This window comes from Gracilinanus agilis, chromosome 3, assembly GCF_016433145.1.
Source record: "Gracilinanus agilis isolate LMUSP501 chromosome 3, AgileGrace, whole genome shotgun sequence".
Taxonomy (NCBI): Eukaryota; Metazoa; Chordata; class Mammalia; order Didelphimorphia; family Didelphidae; genus Gracilinanus; species Gracilinanus agilis.
This window is the reverse complement of record NC_058132.1, coordinates 623697800-623715923: the sequence shown is the minus strand read 5'-3', so window position 1 is coordinate 623715923 and position 18124 is coordinate 623697800.

Below are 18124 nucleotides of genomic sequence, written 5' to 3'. Positions count from 1 at the left end.
ACATCCTCCTTTATTCTCTTCCCTTGCTTTCTAAATTCCAGATTGTCCCACCGTTCCAAAGGTCGCTTCCTGCTCCATAGCTCTTCTTCCTAATTCAAAGAGTATATTTTAACAATAAATAAGAGGCAGCCACGTCACTGGAGTTTATGGAGTAAGAGAGTGATAGGATGAGCACTACGATTAAGGAAAATCACTGGTTTCTTTGTGAAAAATATATTGGAATGAGGAGAAACTTGAGGCAGGACAAATATCTAGAAATCTATTAAATTCATTCACTGACTCTATGCAATTTCAGGGGCATATTTTGATGATTGTTTTTGAGGATCTTGACTCCATTACAGCTTTAATGTTTCAAATAAACTAGTTTATACAGGGTCATCAGGACCATAAATGAAGGATTTTCCAGAAAACTGAAGGTTTCGCTATGAATACTCCCCAAATTTATTTTGTATTTTCATTTATTGATGAAAATATGTTTAATATGTACCACATATCTACAAGACCTCATCAGCCAAATGCATTAAATTTAACCTTTTCTTGATAACTTGTAGCTATTGAGATATGCATGTTGTAAATATAGATATAGTTGATAGAAAGCATAGGACAGATTGACTTAATTTATCAACTCTTTATTCAGCCCAGATTCAGATAAATGAATTCTAACATTTGGAACACACACACACACACACACACACACACATATATATATATATGTATATTTTTTTTACATTTTCCTAATGGTTTTTCTCCCTCCACTATGCTTACGTTCATGTTTCTTTCTTTTTTTTTAATAATTTTTAATTTTTAGAAAAATTTTCCATGGTTACATAAGTCATGTTTTTACTTTCCCCTTCATCCCTTCAACCCCCTGCCCCCCTCCACTATAGCTAATTTGCATTTCTACTGGTTTTATTATGTGTGGTCAGTCAAGACTTATTTACACATTATTGATAGTTATATGGGTGTGGTCTTTTCAGGTCTACATCCCAATTGTGTCCTCATCAACCAAAGTGTCCAAGCAGTTGTTTTTCTTCTGTGTTTCTACACCTGTAGTTCTTCCTCCAAATGTGGGTAGTGTTCCTTTCCATAAATCCCTCAGAATTGTCTTAGGTCATTGCATTGCTGCTAGTACAGACATCCATTACATTTGATTTTACCACAGTATATCAGTCTCTGTGGACAATGTTCTTCTGGCTCTACTCCTTTCACTCTGCATCAATTCCTGGAGGTCTTTCCAGTTCACATGGAATTCCTCCAGTTTATTATTCCTTTGAGCACAATAGTATTCCATCACCAAAATATACCACAATTTGTTCAGCCATTCCCCAATTGAAGGTCATACCCTCCTTTTCCAGTTTTTTCAAAGTTTTTCTGTCATTTTTTCTAGCACTATAATATTCTACAACAATTAAAATATGATATTTTTTCAGGTGTTTCCAAAATTGCAGATATCTGTAACTTTATAAGCATGTTACCTGTTCCAGGTTAAGATGGCTGCAGAGTAAGAAGCAACTTTTAACATCTCCTGAATGAAATACACAAAACTCCTCAAGGGGACATAAAAACAAGTTCAGATGAAAGGAGGAACCCCACAACAGGGCACAGCATGGAAGGTACGTGGAATCAGGGCATTTCCATGCTATAAAGGGGTGAAACAGCTCTCACTAAATCACAGGCTGAGCAACCACCACAACCCCACCCCCTCCACACACACGCCACCTATAGTGCCAAAGCCAGCTAAAAAGAAATAGAGCAAGTTTGGGGCACCAATCAAGTCATTGGTAGCTCCGGGGCCTGTTCCTGAGAGCAGCAAGATTTAGGACCCCAAAAAGCTAACGAACAACACACAAACTCTGAGCGCAGGAGCAGGGCGCAGAGAGTGGACGTAGGACGCAGAGCACTGGCTCAGAGCGCAGGCTCAGGTGGAGGCGTGTGTGGAGGGAGACACAGCCACAAGCTAAAGCTCTGAAACCTTGAGTGGGGAACCAATGCAGATAGGTATAAGACTGTGGAAGCAGCACCCTGAGACTTGTAAAGAAACCTCCTGCAGAGGATCAAGCAAGGGGGTCTACCAGGGGGCTTGACCTTGGAAAAAACCTGAACTCAGACCTCAGGAGCCAAAAGACCACGGACAGACCCTGAGCACGAGGATAAAGCTGAGAAGCTGCTGGGCTAAAGATGGCTACCCAGTCTCAGGAAGTTCAGAAGAGAAAGATTAACAACAAGAAAAAGAAGTCTTTAACACTGACAACTTTTACACAGAGAAAATCCAGATAACCAAGCAAACAGAGGAGGAGAACAAACAAGCATCTGGACCCTCCTGAAATAAGGAAAACTCCTCACAAGCTATGGAAAAGTTCAAAACTGAGATTTTCAGGAAAATGGAAAAGATCTGGCAAGAAAATAACAGTTTAAAAGGTAGAATCTTGCAATTTGAAAGTGAGGCTCAGAAACCAAATGAACTGATGAGCAAATTGAACACCAGAAATGACCAGATTGAAAAGGAATGCCAGAAGATTATAACTGAAAACCAGAAGATTATAGCTGAAAACCAAAAGATTAAAGCTGAAAACCAATCCCTAAAGGCTAGAATTGAGCAATTAGAAGCTAATGATCTCTCAAGACAACAAGAACAAATAAAACAAAGTCAAAAGACCGAAAAAATAGAAGGAAACATGAAATATCTCAATGAGACAGTGACAGACCAAGAAAACTGGTCTAGAAGAGACAATTTGAGAATAATTGGTCTTCCAGAAAAACCAGAAATTAATAGAAACCTGGACTCCATATTAACAGAAATTATTCAGCAAAATTGCCCTGAAGTCCTACAACAAGAGGGCAATATAGACATTGAAAAGATCCATAGAACACCTGGGACATTCGATCCAGAAAAGAAAACACCCAGAAATATAATTGCCAAATTCAAGAGTTTCCAAGCAAAAAAAAAAATCTTATAAGAAGCCAGAAAGAGAGAATTCAAATATCAAGGAGCACCAATCAGGATCACACAGGATCTGGCAGCCGCCACGCTAAAAGATCGCAAGATTTGGAATACGATATTCAGAAAGGCAAGACAGCTGGGCCTTTAAACACGGATCAACTACCCATCAAAATTAACTATATATTTCCAGGGGAAAGTATGGGCACTCAAAAAAATTGAAGAATTCCAGGTATTTGCACAGAAAAGACCAGGGCTAAATGGAAAGTTTGATATCCAACCACAAAAATCGAGAGAAACCTGAAAAGGTAAATAAGATACAGAGGGGAAAGAAAGAAAACTTATAATTTTTAAAATTTGCCTTTTTAAGGGCCTCAGTGAGATCTAATTATCTGTATTCCTATGTAGAGAAACGTTATGTATAATTCTCTGTAGTGAACTCTATTCACTATTATAGTATTCACTATTATAGTAATCAGAAGAATAATTCACAGGGTGAGGGTGGAATACTAAATAATCTAAGATGACATGGGGGATGGGAAAGAGGGGGTGAATAGCAGGGGACAGCAAGTGTAACTTGAATGAATAAGAAAAAAAGGATATTCTATTACACACAAAGAGGGCATGGGAAGGAGAGGGGACAAATACTATTATAAGAAGGAGAGGAAGAGAGCATTAAGAGGTAATAATCAAACCTTACTCTCAGTGTAATCAACCCGGAGAGGGAAGAGGAGCTATACTATCCATTGGGACATAAAACTCTTATCTAATCCTTCTGAGAAAGTCAGAAGGGATAAACCAAGGGGAGCAGGGGAGTGGGGAGGTCAAAAAAAGGGAGGGGAGAAGAAGGGGGAGGGAATTCATAAGGTCTTTAAAAACAAAAAAGGGGGAAAATAAGGGAGTGGTATAGAAAGGGAAGTTAATCAAGGGAGGGGATAAGGGATAGTGGCTCAATCGCAAACCACTGGTTTAAAAAGAAATAGTATAAGAAAAAGGGTGTAGGAATAGGGGAGGATACGAAAATGTCAGCAAATGCACAACTGACGATTATAACTCTGAATGTGAATGGGATGAACTTGCTTATAAAACGGAAGCAAATAGCAGAGTGGATTAGAAACCAAAATCCTACCATATGTTGTCTACAAGAAACATATATGAGGCGGGTGGACATACACAAGTTTAAGGTTCAGGGCTTGAGCAAAATCTTTTGAGCATCAAATGAGAAAAAGAAGGCAGGAGTGGCTATTATGATTTCTGACAAAGTCAAAGTAAAAATAGATATGATTAAAAAAGACAGGGAAGGTCATTACATCCTGATTAAAGGCAGTATAAACAATGAGGAAATAACACTGCTCAATATGTATGCACCAAGTGGCATAGCACCCAATTCATAAAGGAGAAACTGGCAGAGCTCAAGAAGGAAATAGATAGTAAAACCATAGTAGTGGGAGATCTAAATATTCCTCTTTCAGATCTAGATAAATCAAACCGAAAAATAAATAAGAAAGAGGTAAGAGAGATAAATGAAATCCTAGAAAAATTAGATTTAATTGATATGTGGAGATAAATAAATAGGGACAAAAAGGAATACACCTTCTTTTCAGCTGCACATGGCACATTCACAAAGATTGACCATGTTATAGGGCATAGAATCATTGCAAGCAAATGCAAAAGCGCAGAAATAATAAATGTAACCTTCTCAAATTATAATGCAATAAAAATAATAATTAGTAAGGGCACCTGGACAGGAAAATAAAAAACTAATTGTAAATTAAATAATATGATTCTCCAAAACCAATTTGTCAAAGAAGGAATCATAGAAACAATCAACAATTTCATTGAAGAAAATGACAATGATGAGACATTCTACCAAACTCTGTGGGATGTGGCCAAGGCAGTAATCAGGGGGAAATTTATATCCTTGAGTGCATATATTAACAAATTAAGGAGGGCAGAGATCAATGAATTGGGCATGCAACTCAAAAAATTAGAAAGCGAGCAAATTAAAAATCCTCAGATGAAAACTAAATTAGAAATACTAAAAACCATGGGAGAAATTAATAAAATCGAAAGTAAAAGAACTATTGAATTAATAAATAAGACTAGAAGCTGGTACTTTGAAAAAAACAGATAAAATAGACAAAGTACTGGTCAATCTAATAAAAAAAGAAAAGAAGAAAACCAAATTGACAGTATCAAAGGTAAAAAGGGAGACCTCACCTCTAATGAAAGGGAAATTAAGGCAATCATTAAGAACTATTTCACCCAATTATATGGTAAGAAATATAACAATTTAGGAGATATGGACAAATATTTACAAAAATATAAACTGCCTAGATTAACAGAAGAAGAAATAGAATACCTAAATAATCCCATATCAGAAAAAGAAATTGAACAAGCCATCAAAGAACTCCCTAAGAAAAAATCGCCAGGGCCTGATGGATTGACAAGTGAATTCTATCAGACATTCAAAGAGCAACTAATCCCAATACTATACAAATTATTTGATATGATAAGCAAAGAAGGAGTCCTATCAAATTCCTTTTACGACACAAATATGGTACTGATTCCAAAGCCAGGGAGATCAAAAACAGAGAAAGAAAACTACAGACCAATCTCCCTAATGAACATAGATGAAAAATCTTAAATAGAATACTAGCAAAGAGACTCCAGCAAGTAATTAAGAAGATCATCTACCATGATCAGGTTGGATTTATACCAGGAATGCAAGGGTGGTTCAACTTTAGGAAAACCATCCACATAATTGACCACATCAACAGTCTAACAAACAAAAATCACATGATTATCTCAATAGATGCTGAAAAAGCCTTTGAAAAAATACAGCATCCATTCCTATTGAAAACACTGAAAAGTATAGGAATAGAAGGACCTTTCCTAAAATAATAAACAGTATATACCTAAAACCATCATCAAACATCATATGCAATGGGGATAAATTAGAAGCCTTCCCAATATGATCAGGAGTAAAGCAAGGATGCCCATTAATACCTCTATTATTCAACATAGTACTAGAAACACTAGCAGTAGCAATTAGAGAAGAAAAAGAAATTGAAGGTATCAAAATAGGCAAGGAGGAGACTAAGCTATCCTTCTTTGCAGATGATATGATGGTCTACTTAAAAAATCCTAGAGAATCAACTAAGAAGCTTGTAGAAATAATCAACAACTTTAGCAAAGTTGCAGGATACAAAATAAATGCACATAAATCATCAGTATTTCTATACATTTCCAACACACTAGAGCAGCAAGAAGTAGAAAGAGAAACACCATTTAAAATCACCCTAGACACTATAAAATACTTAGGAATCTATCTACGAAAACAAACACAGCAATTATATGAAAACAACTACAAAACACTTTCCAAACAAATAAAACTGGATCTAAACAATTGGAAAGCCATTAATTGTTCATGGGTAGGATGAGCTAACATAATAAAAATGACAATTCTACCCAAATTAATTTACCTATTTAGTGCCATACCTATCAAGCTACCAAAAAACTTCTTTACTGAATTAGAAAAAACTATAACACATTTCATTTGGAATAACAAAAGATCAAGAATTTCAAGGGAAATAATGAAAAAAAAATGTGAAGGAAGGGGGCCTAGCAGTACCAGATATTAAACTATACTATAAAGCAGCAGTCATCAAAACAATATGGTACTGGCTAAGAGACAGAGAGGAGGATCAATGGAATAGACTTGGGGTAAATGACATCAGCAAGACAGTGTATGATAAACCCAAAGAGCCCAACTTTTGGGACATGAATCCACTATTTGACAAAAACTGCTGGGAAATTTAGGAAATAATATGGGAGAGATAAGGTCTAGATCAACATCTCACATCCTACACCAAGATAAATTCAGAATGGGTGAAAGACTTGAATATAAAGAAGGAAACTATAAACAAGTTAAGTGAACACAGAATAGTATACTTGTCAGATCTCTGGGAAACGAAAGACTTTAAAACCAAGCAAGAGTTAGAGAAAATTACAAAATGTAAATTAAATGGTTTTGATTATATTAAACTAAAAAGTTTTTGTACAAATAAAAACAATGTATTCAAAATCAGAAGGGAAACAACAAATTGGGAAAAAATCTTTATAACGAAAAACTCTGACCGGGGTCTAATTACTCCAATATACAAGGAGTTAAAGCAATTGTATAAAAAGTCAAACCATTCCCCAATTGATAAATGGGCAAGAAAAATGAATAGGCAATTTTCAGGTAAAGAAATCAAAAGTATCAATAAGCACATGAGAAAGTGTTCCAAATCTCTAATAATTAGAGAAATGCAAATCAAAACAACTCTGAGGTTTCACCTCACACCTAGCAGACTGGCTAAAATGAAAGAAGGGGAGAGTAATGAATGTTGGAGGGGATGTGGCAAAATTGGGACATTAATGCATTGCTGGTGGAGCTGTGAACTGATCCAGCCATTCTGGCTGGCAATTTGGAATCATGCTCAAAGGGCTATAAAAGAATGCTTGCCCTTTGATCCAGCCATACCATTGTTGGGTTTGTACCCCAAAAAAATCATAGATAAACAGTCTTGTACAAAAATATTTATAGCTGAGCTTTTTGTGGTGGCAACAAACTGGAAAAGGAGGGTATGTCCTTCAATTGGGGAATGGCTGAACAAACTGTGGTATATGCGGGTGATGGAATACTATTGTGCTAAAAGGAATAATAAACTGGAGGAGTTCCAGGTGAACTGGAGAGACCTCCAGGAACAGATGCAGAGCGAAAGGAGCAGAGCCAGAAGAACATTGTACACAGAGACTGATATACTATGGTAAAATTGAATGCAGTGGACCTCTTACCAGCAGCAATACAATGACCCAGGACAATTCTGAGGGATTTATGGTAAAGAACGCTGCCCACATTCAGAGGAAGGACTGCAGGAGAGGAAACATATAAGAAAAACAACTGCTTGAACGCATGGGTCGGGGTGGACATGATTGAGGTTGTGGACTCGAAACTACCACACCAATGCAACTACCAATAATTTGGAAATAGGTCTTGATCAAGGACACATGACAAAACCAGTGGAACTGTGTGTTGGCCATGGGTGGGGGGAGTGCGGGGGGTGAAGGGGAAAGTAGGAGCATGAATCATGTAACCATGTTAAAAATGAATATTAATAAATGTTTAAAAAAAAAAACTTGTTACCTACCTCCTGACTAAGAGGTGATGTACTGGGGTATAGAATGGAACATGCATTTTGAGACCTGGACAGTGTGGGAATTTGAGTTCCTGGACTATGCATCTTTGCTACAAAAGTTTTCTTTTCATATTTTCTTTCGTGTTCGAAGGGGGCAACAAGAGAGAAAAATATTAAATTTAATCAAAATATAGAACAAAGATGTATGTTGATAGTACTGGACATGGTTCTGACTCAAGGTTCATTCAGGTGGAATGCCAGGAATTTTACTCATCTCCCCTTTTCTCCATGAAGTCAATTTTAAGATGGTAAAATAAAACAATTAATATGGAATGAAGAATCTAACAGGTCTATGACAACACTTGGCTTCTTGTTCTGGTAACATTGAGCTAAAACATACAATGTTATGGGAACAAAATCTTCAGTCACATATGAAAGAATTAAAACTAAACTCTAGCTGACTGCATGGAAGGAACTAATGTCCTTTAGCATTCCTCACTCCCAGAGTAGATTGTAATTCCTTTTGAAATTGTATCCCCACCATATGAATGTAACTTCCGCCTTGGAATTCTATCTACTCTTTTGGATCTGTGTTTGTATTTTTAATATATATCCACCAAAGGATCTTGCATTTAATGCAACACTATTAATTATATTCAAATGAGTATAATATGTTAATTGACATAGAAAGCATTAATGTCTAGGGGGATCATAGCAGTCTACTTGAAGAGGGCTCTCTTAAACTAAGTGTGAAGGAAAACAAGGGTTTTGAAATGTAAAGATGAAGAGAGAATGCAGGCCTTTGGATATCTTAAAATCCAAGGAAAGATCATGCCAATGCATGGAGGCAGGAAATGAAATGTCAAGTTCAAAAAAGTGATAGTACTTTTAATTCAAAATTCATAAAAGAAAGTAATATAAAATAAAGATTAAAAGATGTCGGGAGTCGGTGTGTGGAAGAATTAGATGCCGATCTGAGAAGTTTTATTTCATCTTAGAGTTAATGAGAATACTCTGTTGTTTTTGTTTTCAAGGAAGTCAAATGGTCAGGCAAGCATCTTTGCAAAACATTTTAGCAACTACCAGAGGGATGGATGGGAATAGGAGAAATTAAAATAAGGAATACCAGTAAGGAGTATTTCTATATTTAATATTTTGTGTCTTGAGGTGTTCTTGACTACTTGCCTCCCCATCATATGAAGTCATTCTCTTTGCTTATTCCTTTGTTGCTGGTTATTTTCATCTTTAATGTCTGAATCCTCTGCTAACCACTCTGATTGTCTTTTTTTTCCATTGCTATGGTCACTTCTAATCTCAGAGATAGAGGGCAAAACAAAATCTCCTCCCTACACTTGCTTTTAAAGAGGGCTCACATTCTAGTCATTTATTACCTCCTCTAATCCTTGGATTGGACCCCACCATCATCATATCCTCCTAATTTCTCCTCCTGCTCCCTCCCTATTCAGTTTATTTCAGTGTGTTTTCTTCCATTAGATTGTAAATTCTTGAGGGTAGCAGACTGGCTTTCTTTGTTTGTATTCACAGCATTTCCCACAGTGCCTGGCAAATATTAGGCAAAGTACTTCATAAATGTTTATGGAAATGAACTCAAACTTCTGCCATTTCATTCCCTAATAATCTCTTCATTTTTTGCTATTTTTCTAATTTACTCCCAATAAATCATCATTTTCAGTAAAAAATCCAATCCTTTTAAAATACCAAACAGAGCAGCAAAATAATTATCTGTAGTCCCCCCATGGAAGACCACAGCCTTTGCCTCTAACTTTTTTCAGTATTTTCATTGATCCTAGGTGCTAAAGGACTGCTACCTTGCCACAGAGCACTTATTCATTCATTAGTTATTTTACTTTCCTCTGAATTTGAAGCTATCTTAGACTTGAAATCATCTGAAGATCAAGCCATTATAGAGGTAAGCTATCTTTTATTAACACAGTCCTGAGGCAGTTAGTGACTTAGTAGATAGAGCACTGGTCCTAGAGTCAATAAGACCTAAGTTCAAAGCTTGCCTCAGACGTGTACTAGCTGTGTGACCATGGGCAAGTCACTTAACCTCTGTTTGCTTTAAACCACTGGAGAATGAAATGGCAAACTAACCCAGTATCTGTGGTAAGAAAACACCATTGATTATATAGTTCCTGACATCATAAAAAGTCAGACAGGATTCAGTGACTAACAATAACAACCTAGTCCACCTGCTACTAATGGTTGCTAAAAGCAGCCAATATTTCATGACAGTCCCTAAATTTTGGGACCTCTCTTTTTCTCTGTATCTCTCTCTGTCTCTCTATGTAAATATACATACATATTTCTTGTATCTAGGAGTATTATTTTATACTCTCACAGATCAGATTGGCTTGGCTCATTGCTGTCATGTACTAGTAACTCCTCTTCATTAAATAACTGGCTCTCTACTTTACAAATTGATCCCTTCTAAGGTCATAATTTTTTTAATCATTAAATCAGATTATATAAAAGATCATAAAAAGAAAAGTATTACTTAAATGTAATATAAACATGGTTCATACATGCCATTCACTTCCTAAATCTAGCCTTATCAAAAGACAAAAATATATTTCCTAGGCCAAAACCCATCTTTCCAGGAACTATTTCCCCTACCAGTGCTGAACTCAGGGTCATAGAACGATATAAATCTATAGCTATTTGTAACCTTCCCCCAGTGTCCAGTAAAATTGAAACTGAATGCACATTTAACTCATAGCTTATTTTGAGTAACATAGACCCTTAGGGTGAGTCTTCTGGATATAGCTTTATAGACCACAAGAGAAAAAATTGGTGTGGGGAACATTGTCATCTGTCTTATATATTGAATTATTCATTTCACATAAGTATTTCTAAATTATCTGTCTTTTTGATCCTGGATCAAATTGGTTCATCCACAGGGAGTTACATGTTGCCTGATATCAGACTTCTTTCAAAGGTAAACAGCAGGTGGTTTGGGGGAAGCCAGTTGTCAAACTGGCTATCATCATTGTTCCTTCTTTTGCTAGAGATGTCTCTTGCACAGACATGTATCAATTTGGTATGCTTTTTCTTAACTGGATAATGACACACCCTTAAATATTTTTTGTCTTTTCACCTGGCCAAAAAGAAAGCCTTCCAATTTTGCCTATATTCATGCTGCAACTTCTCCTTTAGTTTGTTTTATCCCTGATTATTAAAATAATGATTCAATTTATTTGTCTATTTTGAACATAAAATTGACTACAAAATCTTTCTGTAGTGATCTGACATTGAAACCATAATATCAATTTCTTTTCATGCCTCATAAAATTCACAGAAAGAAATCAGTGAAAATTTGGCTTTTGCCCAACTGTGATACAACATGAAAGATGCAATTTCAAATGTAGATATAAGGAAAAAGTGGTTTTGATGTGTTTCAATTACATTCAAAATGTATATATAATGTGGAGAATATTTTTAATATTCTAAAACTTCCTTCAGAAGTAATTTTGAAATTGAAGTTGAAAGTATATATCATTTATAAAATGAAGTTTACTTTTAAAAAGTCTTTCAATTAACCAGAAAAGAATAGGATATACTAGTAAATAGAGAAGAACAGTTACTAGTGAAAGACCCCCTCCTCTCACTAAAGTTTTGGTTATCAATGTAGCCATATGCAATTTTGAAATCTAGAATTATAGGATTTTAAGTTACAAAAGACAGAAGGATCCATATTTTCTCCTCTAAACTTAAAGAAGAAAGACCACGGCAGAGGAGACATTTTAGAAGTTTGGTACAAGTTTGCTTCCTTTTTTTTATACATCTATATTTTCCTTTCCTAAGTACACGATGAGTTCCTTAAGCATCTTGAAATTTTCTCTCTACTGATCTCAGTGACTAGCACAAGGATTTCTACATAAAAGTTTTTTTAACAAATATTTATTCATCAATTGATAACCATTGTGTCACTGGACAAAGCTATCTCTATTGTTATAGATTTCAAAGAGATTTTGAAAAAAATTATGTATCATTTTGAGTCACCTTATTAGAGGAAAGTCTTCCAAGTGACATTTTGCTCTACCAAATAAAATGTCTTTCATTTCTCTCAATTAACAAACAAATACTGTGAAATCTAGTATAACCTACAGCTTTCAGCTAATTATGCAATGTATTACTTATTTTGGAATAACATTTTAAAAAAACCTTAATTATCTGTAGTAATATTATCATGGAGGATGTCCTTGCTTCTTACTAAAATTTTATATAGAAGGAAACTTAGCATTTAGGTCCCATTATTGTTTTTAACCAGTATTCCTTTTTGGAGATATATTAATCAGATCTTGATTTTTCTCACACTTTTGACATATTTCTCTACTTCTGGTTCTATATAAATTAACCCCTCAATGCTTTCAGAATTATGTCTTTTTCTCTACCTACATATAGACTAATTCAATTAATTTTCTATCTTTGTTTGATTTTGTGCCATTCCTTTCTTTTTATGAGCCCATCAAAAACAATGATAATAGATTTCCAATGTGGTGACTCTACTGTATTTGATACTGAAAAAATATTCTTTCTTTCTTTTTTTTTAAACCCTTCACTTCTGTGTATTGGCTCCTTGGTGGAAGAGTGTTAAGGGTGGGCAATGGGGGTCAGGTGACTTGTCCAGGGTCACACAGCTGGGAAGTGTCTGAGGCCGGATTTGAACCTAGGACCTCCCGTCTCTAGGCCAGACTCTCAATCCACTGAGCTACCCAGCTGCCCCCATACTGAAAAAATATTATCAAAATAATTGCTTTTTCCTATTTTTCTTCTGTTATTTAATCTAATTCCTAGGAATCTTTAGACTAGTTTTACTTTCCACTATTTCTCTTTGCTTTATAAAATCCTGTTGCTCATAATAGTCCATAATCCTTTACAGTACTTTTAAAAGTAAACTAATATTTTTAAGTGTATTGCCATAGCTTTTTTTCTCTTTATGCTTGAAAAGTAAGTCATATATGTTAACTAAAGTACTGTGGTAGCTCTTTTGGTTTCCTATTATGAACAACTATTTAAATCAGTTAAATTTCTTTATAAAATTTTCCATACACTTTTCCTATGGGTTTTCTTTAATTTCTTCTTTTCCACTAACAAACTGTTTTAAAATAGAGCAGGGTTAAGTTGATTTAGTTGCATGTACTTATTCTCATGTTCAATTTTCACCTAGTTTTGAAGTAATTTTGATCTTATCCTTATAAACTATTTGTCTGACTACGTGAACAAACTGGTTAAAGAATTACTTTCATATAACTATTGAGTAGTTTTAAATCTGTAAAAAACATAATCATGTTCACTTTTGTTATCATATTCCATAAATGTCTAGTATTAACCAATCCTCAGGTCAAAGAAAATATTCAGGATATGTACATGTGAGATTTAAGTGCAATTTGTAGATCTTTCATCTTTTTTATTTGTTGTTCCTATTCCACATTTTCATTATTCTCTTTATTATTAACATAGTTTTTACCTGTGCATTATAGTCAACAAGTGTCAAATTATATATTGGTTTAATTTGTATCATTCATTAATTTCACATAATTTATCCATACTTTACTTTGTGCAGTGAATATTGGTACATAGCTGAAATTATTTCCATGGAAATGTTTTTGTCAATATCTTTCATGAGCACAGAAACACAAGATGATCAAATATTAATTAAAATGATGTTCCTTGTTGCTTTTATGTTCAAAATTAAATCAAATCTGTCAATTTCTTTAGAAGAGTTCTAAGGAAAACCTGTGAATCATCTTTCTATTTGGCTATTATTGCAACTTTACTTATTAAAGTCCATTACACAAAGTGTCAAAATATAATGGGTCATAAATCATGCAACCAGTTTTGATAAAGTTCTTTTGGCCCATCTAATATAAACTTTTAATTCTTTTAGTTGAGGAAGCTGAGAATTAAGGAACTTAAATGATTTGACCAAGGTCCATAGGAAATAAGCAATAAAAACCAGGATTTGAACCAAGAACTACTGAGTCCAGAGCTGACATTGTTGCTGACAAGTTCCTACTGTATCAGTTCCTCTTGTTATATATATGACTGCTTGGTGGTCATTTGACAAAAAATTTATATCAGTCAAGTTAAAACTGATGATGACCTAAAAAACTATTACTATAGGAACCTTCTATCCCTTCCCTGATATATTGATGCCATCATTATAGAAGCAGAAATGAAGAAACATGGGAATGAGGGCCATTTAATTTTTTTTCTTTGTTTCATAGGCCACCTTGTTCAAAAATTTCAGTTCCCAATAGTCCAACCTACTAGTGATGGGTGACTTTCTATTAAACTAGTCTTTTCTTTGACAAGCATAAAAATATAAATGAAATATAAATGAAATGCAAAATAAATAAAGGAAATGTTTTAAAATGGAAACTATTAGGAAAAGTTTGATGATCATACTTGATATAAGCCTTAAGTGGAAATAGGGATGGTAAGAGGTAAATGTGAGGAGGAAGGACACTCCAAGAAGAAAGGAGGTAATTTAAACTAGACAGGAGGGTGAAAAATGGAATTTTTTGTATACAGGTAACACAATGTATACTTGTTTGGCTGGAATGTGTAATGCATAATGATCAATTTGACGACAGTGTGAAAATATTTGTGGCCAAATTGATAACTTATAAATCATAGTTTGGAACACTTTATTTCCTGATTAGAGAAACTTCAATAATTCCTTATTCCAATTTAAAGCATAAGGTACTTACTTTTGACCTTTCAAATCCTCTAGGATCTGACTGTGAATATCTTGCTAGACTTATTCCATTACCCTGACTGCTGCTAGGCATTCTTAAGCCCCTATCACCTCTTACCTGAACTAGAGTAAATGTGTTGGATAAAAGCCAGAATTTTTGACTATTCCTTTCTGCTTATAACCTCTTAGTCTTCTACTCTTATTCTATTAATCATCCAGTACAGATTCTTTATCCTTTTAATAAACTTGATTCTTTCCCAATTTCCCTAGCAAATTTATTCTGGCCTCACTTCCCTCTGTATCATAGGATTGGCCATTTCAATCATGTCTCTTCCATCTTTGAATCCAATGATTCCTCAAGTTTTTCTTTTTGTAGTTAATTCCTATCTGATACTGCTCCTATGCCTGAACAGCTGAACACCAGGAGGAAATTATTATATAGTGTACCTAGTTTAAATCCAAATTCGTGTGTAATAGAAGTGGATTGGGGGGCACTCCCATTCAATTTTTGCAAACTCTTTCAATGATGCAGTATGGATATGTGCACTCATATATTGTTAAAGGAAAATTATTAACTGCTTATTGGATTTTAGTGAAGTTTTCACATCATGTTCAGGGAACCTTTGTATTTGGGAAAATCTATATAGGGTCTATTTTTAAGCTTTTTTAAAATTTCCTCATTATAAACTCTGGGTTGGAACCATAATGAACCAGAAATATAAAATGACCTTCTTAACAAATCTAGTTTACGTGAAGTCAGAGTTTTCTTTTCTCTTTGCCAGGGTGGAGGGTGGGAAAAGGTGAGATATACAGAGATTTGAACTAAAGGTTAAATATACTTAACCTAAATTGAACTCTCAATTTAGACTGCTAGTCTAGACTACTGAATGACAATCTAGTTATTCATCTTATTCTGTTTCTACCAAATTTACCCTAAATGGCTATTCCAAATCTTCTATTTTTCACCCTGAAGCCCTGAATACCATCTTTTTTTTTTGATGACCTTACCTTCTAATATGCTGAAAAGACTGAGGTCATTCATCATGAATTCCCACAGTGGAAATATTACTGGCTAATAGATCCCATGTAACTACTGTAGTTCCTAGAGTTCTTATCCCCTCAAGCTACATTTATTCAGTGCTGTGTATTAAAAAAGTGTCAGGTTACAAATTATAACATTTAAAAAAATAATCTCTTCCACCTCCTGACCAGGAATCCATTTTGTTTTCAATAGACAAAAATATAGGGACATATCTTTATCATTAATTTCTCTAACATCATTGGTATATAGTACCTGTGACCCCTCATATGCAGCTTTCTAGAAGACATTCATCATGCAATATCCTTCATTAATGTGAATATTTAGGTATTTTATAATTGAACTTAAAAAATTAGGGGCCAAGTAGAATACTTATTATTTAGAGCCTAAGATGGTTCACAACAATTTGAGCATAGATTTATCTGCATTCCATTTATATATTTTTGTACAGAATGAACTCTATATTTAAGGACCATTAAAAATCTACTTTGGTTAGATTTTTATTTAATCCATCATATTACCTTGAATTTTAAACAAAGAGTCATCCTGAAACTATTCAAGAACAGCCAACAGAAATGAGTACAAGGCAAATATAGAAATGTGCACTTTACCCAGATACTTTCTATGGGAGAGTATTCTGAGAAGGAAATTCAGTGACACAATTCAATGGCCACAGAAGTTCATTTCTGTTTGGGAAATTAACATAATGTAATAGTTTTCTTTCTACATCCTCGAAATTCAGTTGGGTTTTACTTCTACTCTATAAACAATTCACAATATTAGAGTTACAAAAATATAATTAAATGTAATAATAACAACAATGATGATGGTGATGATGATAAATGTAGCAACTCTTGTAGCATTCTGTTTTGTCCTTTAATGTTTCTGAGAACATGACTCCAAATACCACATTAAAAAAGATAGTTCAACACAGTCCCTCTGAATAATTTGTTGCTGTCCATCATCCCAGTGCTGAATAAAGCAGTTGTTTACTTTTGCACATCATGTACTTTTAACCAGTCTCCATTTGGGATATTTTCAAGTCTGCTGATCACACTGTTTATTCTATTCTGCATATGCTTCAATTCATCTCTGTGCTTCCTAAAATGTCATGCCAGTTACTAAATTCAATTCAAAGTGTGTGGTTGAATAGAAAGGACATATTATGACCTTTATTTCCCTAATTCTGGATATTTTGTCTATATAAAGGCAGTTTAAGATTAAATTATTTCTTTTTTCAAGCCAGGTTATATTGTTGACTAATATAGAACTATCTGTCCATTGAAACTTTCATAATATTATCATATGCATTGTTGAACTTTCTGTTAGAGTAGCATTGTTTCTGTGGTTTTCAGTCTGAGTGGAAAGCTTTAAAAGTATTCTTATGAAATTTTGAATCACTACTTTTGTCCATTTTAGTCTATATAGGTTAATTAAATCCTCAATATGTCATACATTGTGTTAGCGAATCTTATCATCATTATGGCATATGCATATTTGGCAAATGTTCCATCAATGTCTTTATCTAGGTCATTAATAAATTATTGACTAGTGCAGGACCAAAAACAGATACCCAGAGATATAGTTATCAGTATTCCCCAGATCAACATTAATCCATTAATGACTATTTCTTATGTCTGTTCATTTAATATTTCTCAAATCTATAGTACTAAAGGTACTATCCCATAATCCTCACCTCTCCAACTTGTTTACAGTGACACATGACATAGTTAATCAAATAACTAGATGAGACCTGGAGTTATATCTTCTCACATTAACATATTATATAAAATTAGTAAAAAAAAATAGAATTAATGAACCTGGTCTAATCCCTTACTGATGTAACCATTGACATTTAGAGGTTTTTGCTTTCCTTCCTAATACACATAAATGATTCCCACTAAAACATGTTTCTAATGTTTCCTATGAATCAAAGTCAGTATTACATAATTATAGCTTATAGATTACACACTTACAATTAAAAATGATATTTGCTCATATCTAGTCATGCAGCATCTGCCCTGTTCTTCATTATTTTTCAAAGATTATTGATTACAGCTCAACAATAACAATTGTCATTTTTTTCCACTGTCCTGAGATATAGTATGACTGAAATTTAGTGACTTATGCTCATTGAGGCAAGATAAGTATTCCATTAACACTTCCTAATTTGTCATTTAATTAATTAATCATTAATTATCTTGGATTCATCATTAATCATTTTATTTACATCCTTCATA